The following is a 5,503-nucleotide window of genomic DNA, read 5'->3' as shown; positions in this document are numbered from 1 at the left end:
ACTTGCAGTTACTGCTCTTGCAGTACTGTACACTATACTATAACATTGCTTAAATCTGGAGTGCATATGCTGTAAATACACTACTGGACATTGTGGACGTCCACAGTCACACTTCATGCATAATGCACTTTTTATATGTACGGACGTGTGCAGGTATATGTGTGTGTATATGTATAACAATGTATATTTAGTGTGTACGTGTGTGTGTACATGTCTGTACTTATAGATACTTGCAGATATTTGTTACTTACATAGTAATAGTGATGGTAGAATAGTTACATTTACGTCTTGCATATTTCCAAAACCCTCTGTCATAGTCACAGTGTGCTACTGTTGTAAAAGTGTATTACTTATTTGGTATTTGTTTGTATTTTTCTTCTGCTATCTGTTCCTGAGCTGAGGTAACGCACAGATTTCCCCGCCGTAGGATCAATACAGTCTTATCTTAATCTTACTTCATAAGTCTGTCTTTCTGAAAGACGCTGTGCAAAGTCCTACTGTTCTGTTGTAATGTGTTGTGAGGTCTTTCCCCTCACAAAGCGCTTTGAGGCCATTGTTGTGTTTGCTGCTGTATAAATACAATTGAACTGAACAGAACTTCAAATTTCATGCAATGTGTGTTTTGGCAGCTGTGGCTACAACTGCAGCTGCCTCCACCAGTGTGTGAATGTGAGAGTGAATGAATAGTGGAATTGTAAAGTGCTTTGGGTGCCCCGAAAAGCGCTGTGCAAATGCAATCCATTATCATTATTATTATTTGTATTATCAAACTATGAGTACTGTTAGAGAAGTACCACAGAGTCAATGACCTTGGTGTCCTTAATGATAAAAAGCTCCTCTTCACATCCGACCGTTTCAACAGAGTCACGTCAGAAATTAGTCAGAGCCCTGTCACATTTAACTCACACCATCCATTTGATACGTTTCATTATTTTAATATTGAAGGCAAATTTAAGAGTGAAGCAGGCGTAAGAATACAAGGGAAAAAGAAGAAAACATTTAAGACAATCAGTGTTAAATCAGTTTTACATTTAGAATCATTTATTTTCTGAAACGTCTTAAAGGCCAGGTGTATATGGACACCACAGACCACAACTTAACAGGTCTGGAAAGAATCTGATATAAAATCAGTATCTTCGTATTTTTGACCAGACGTTGCACAGGATGTTGAATGATCTTTTTCTTTTTGATTCATAATTGATTCATCGCACATTTTCTTCAGAGAACATAGACGCTGATGCTATTTGGATGTCAGCGATTTCCTCCATTCAGTGATCTGGAAAACCAACTGAAAGAAAATTTATGTCAGAGAGTTTCATTACTGAACCCCAACGTCTTAGGAAACAGGATCAGTGCTGAACCACCTAAAAGCACAGTGTGTAAGGGCAGATTCACATTTCTCTCTAACTGTTACATGAGCTAAATTTTTTGTTGTTATAAATGCTCTAATTAAAGAGAAGTCTGAGGCACTTACAGTGACAGCTATAAGCCATCTCCAGGTACTTGTAGGTGCCAAAACACGGGTCTCCAAACACAGAGCTGCTCACTTTGACAGTACAGTTGCTTTTCCCGTTACAGCTGCAGATTCAGGTAAAGGTGAGTTGAAATATGTTGTGTGAGAAGACAAAAGGCTGAAGGAAGAGAGTCTGCATCTTTACCTGTCAGCTAAATTGCTTATGGGCTTTGAGCATTGGACATTTTGGAGCTGAGAGGCTGGAAGATTCAAAGAGCATGTGGTCGAGTCACGGCGCCCGTAATCAGCTCCGTGGATGAGTAAAACCTGTCCTTCAGCTGAAGAAGAGCAAACGTTAACCTTATTTGTATTTTTACCGCATGAATCCAAAGACTCACAAAGAAGGAGGAACTGTGCTCTCACCGCACTGAAGGTTTGCCAGCGAATCGTCACAAGTTACACTGTGGACTGACAGAGAAATAAAGCACATTAGAGACATGCACATTCACAAATTTGAATACACTGAATATTAGTTTCTAATCACAGTTGTAATGTACTTGCTGGGAAGCAGGTGTAGGTGGTGTCCAAGTATTTGTAAATGCCGGAGCACGGATCAGAAGTACGGAAGGAGTTTGTACTTATTTCACACACCTTCTTGCCATCACACCTGCAGGGAGACAAAGAGGAGCTCTCGTCTTTTCAGGTGAGTTAAAGTGATCGATTCATCCATGATTCCTCAGACTTGTTTACCTGCTCTTGACGTCTTTCAGAGTGTCTATCTGGAAACACTGTGTATTTGCAAGCTGATCTGCAGGAATGCCATCACTGCAGATTTCTGCATCTGTCCGCCCGTACATAGCTGCCTGCACGATGATCACTCCATTATCTGTTACACAGAGAACGATGACGTTCAAACGGAGGGAATCACAAGGAATGCATAAGGTGTGCAGCACAAGAGAAACAAACTGAGGCTTTTTATGTTTTCAATAATCAGAAAATGTCCTCCTGTAGTTCTGTGGTGTTACAGGAAGTCTGAAAGGTCACATCAGTCACAAGCATAAACTGTAGTTTCACTGAATAAAGCACAAAAAGAACCTAAACCTTAACAGGTTTTTTTGCTCCTCGGGTGAGACTGAGCTCAGTTTCTCATAAACACAGAGTCAGACTTCTATTTACAACCTGAGGAGTCGCCCCCTGCAGGACATTAGAAAGAATGCACATTACATCAGAACTTCACTTTTGAGTGAGAGCTAGGAGCTATAAAAAACATTTTTATGTTACCACAGCTCAGGCGTTGCACGTTGTCAAGGCTGTCACAGGTGATCACCCTCGCTGTGGACATGAAGGTCGGCGGGAATGGGCCCATAGGTCCACTCTGGCCCATAGGTCCACCTGGGCCCATAGGTCCACCTGGGCCCATAGGTCCACCTGGGGCCATAGGACCACCTGGGCCCGTAGGACCACCTGGGCCCATAGGTCCACCTGGGCCCATAGGACCACCTGGGGCCAAAAAGCCTGAAATGAAAAATGTAAAAAGTCCAAAATTAGTGAGTCTTGGATAAATTTATTATGCTACAGCAGGGTCATCATAAACAAACATGAATGGATTTGAAATATAGAAAACACAGGCCAAGTGGGAAATAATCCCAGTCGACTTAATGTCACCTTCATTATATGTATTTGTATTTTGTAACACTCCTCTGAACCGGCTGAGGAAGGATTTCCTCCACATCAGTCGCTGATGGTCTGTCACCCAGCAATTTTGTGTTGTAGCTATGCCCGTGCTTTCGTCTCCCCTCTCTGTTCCCACGTGTCTGTCCTTGCGTTCTGTCTCTCCCCAGTCTGGCATGTGTCTCATGTCTGTGTGCACACGTTGTCAAGTCCGTGTTGTCATGTCTACGTTCCATTATGCTTCCTGTTTTACTTTGAAGGGTTCGATGTTTCCATGTTCAGTTTTACTTCCCCTGTGGCGTCATGTTCATTTGTGTCAGCTGTGTCTCTCCAGGTGTTTCCACTTCCTTCATTGCCCTTCGGTCTTCTTCGGTTCAGTGTCGGATCATCTGTTTACCTTGTGTCACGTCGCATCATAGAGTTTTTCTTCAACTGCTCAGGTTCATGTTTGGTTTATTTCATGGGTGTGTTTTGCATGTCCCTGTTCAGCATTATGTTCTGGTTTTGTATCGTTGTTGTCATAGTTTAGTTTTTCCCAGCTTAGGTTAGTCCCACCCTTGTTTCACTTTGCTTTGTTTTTCTGTCGTGTCTGCTTTTGGGTCCACACCGCAAACACACCGGTCTCTCTGCCGCGACAGGTCTGACTGGTTTTCAGTCACTGAAGCCTCCTGCTGGGTGACTCATGCACAATAATGAAGTGATGCTATTCAGATAATGTAAGAATGTTGAACAGTGTCGTTCCTGGGGTCCGATATGTAACCTGACTGGCTGAGCATGATGGAAGCGAATCAGACATAAGTTCTGGTAGGGACAACGAAGGCCAGTCCCCATAATTCCAATTATCTAAAAGTGTTCCCACCACTAGTTTAACATCAGTTTCACAGGACACTGTTGTCTGTTACTGAACTGATTTCTGTCAGTGCTTCGATGAGTCCGAGTTTCCAGAGTTTACCTGAGGGATTTTTCCTTAGTGGTGGTGGGACTGAAAACTTATCGGAGGCTCTTGTAGTGAGTGGTGTAGTAAAATCAAATAGCACTATAGTGTACAGGCATGAAGCAAAACTGCTATGCAAATCTAGGCGATCTCTTTGAGTATGAAGGCGTGTTAGAGCCAGAAAAATATTGTTTATTCTGAGAGAAAAGAAGAAACTGGATAGGCCGACGTAAGGAAGGCGATGGTTACAGGCTCGTGCAGTAAAGAGGACGGATGTCGTATCACAGACACAATCAGAGCCGATCGGGTTTCACTAACTCATCTACGTGCTAGAGTAAGAGGGTAAAAGGACGTTAGCATAAAACGTATCAAACATTCAGTGATTACCTGAAGTCATGAGTACACACGTTGCTGCGAGCACTGAAACATAAAAAGAGAAACCTGGGTGTTAGCCGGCGTGCGACCTACAGCTGATTTACTCGTTTGTCTTCTGTGTTACTGTAAGTTAACAGTGTTCCACATGGACTTTAACACATGAAATGAAAATGAATAACAAACAGAGAAAAACTGGATACACAACTTACTGGTAAAAGACAACAAAGTCATGTATATGACACATTAAAGGAACAACTTTTAGTGTGCAAAGCCTTTCCTGTACTCACACAGTGTGCTGCTGAGTCCGGAGCACTGCATGCTGTTAGAGCAGAGCTGATGGTGGAGCACAGGAACCTGGTCTATTTGTACTGTTTCTCTAAGAATCTATCTGCACACCAGGCAAGCAGCCAATCAGAAACTTTCCCTCATGATGTGCAACAAACTAAAACAGACAATAGAATTTGACCTTAGATAAAGCCCGCAGGGCACACACACACAGACACACACCGAGAGAAACATATCTGATGGAAAGGTGTGTATCCTCGAGAGAAACCAGAAGATAAAAACAGACATGCAACTTGACCTGCTTGGAAGGTTTTGGATGTATGCTCAGCTTGATGTGGGGAATGTGTCACCTTGATGGCTCCATGCAGGCACCAACCACGCTGCAGCTGCAGCTCAGTGCTGGAGGTGCAGAGCATAATCCAGCCTCTGAGTGGTGAAGTTCTGCTGGAGGTGGGAGATGAAGACCTCACAGACCGAAGCCTCTGTCAGGTCCTCACACCACATTTAGGTGTGCCAGCTCTGCCTATCATCATCCTCTCTTCACCCTAATGCCGACTGTAGGATAACGTTTTTAGTTTAAAATGATCATTTATTATATGTGAATGTTGCTGTTTTGCACAGTCCAGACAAGATTTGTCTTTGATGCCATGATCTGAAGGAACATCCTTTATTCAGTGATAATAAAACAGATGTTTGACACCAGGGCCCATGGTGAGTTGAGAATACTTTAAAATATATAAAGACCAATTGCTTCAGGGACATTTGAACTGAAGTGTATCCTTCTG

General features: G+C 42.8%; 1 pseudogene; it reads right to left on the bottom strand.

The window, feature by feature from the left end:
- Positions 1 to 1,019: 1,019 nt before the first annotated feature.
- LOC102197950 (L-rhamnose-binding lectin CSL2-like) lies at positions 1,020 to 4,805 on the bottom strand (annotated as a pseudogene).
- Between the last annotated feature and the right edge of the window lie 698 nt (positions 4,806 to 5,503).

Source organism: Pundamilia nyererei, unplaced genomic scaffold (genome assembly GCF_000239375.1).
Source record: "Pundamilia nyererei isolate P.nyererei 1_Seehausen unplaced genomic scaffold, PunNye1.0 scaffold02355, whole genome shotgun sequence".
Taxonomy (NCBI): domain Eukaryota; kingdom Metazoa; phylum Chordata; class Actinopteri; order Cichliformes; family Cichlidae; genus Pundamilia; species Pundamilia nyererei.
This window is presented reverse-complemented; position numbering and strand designations above follow the sequence as displayed.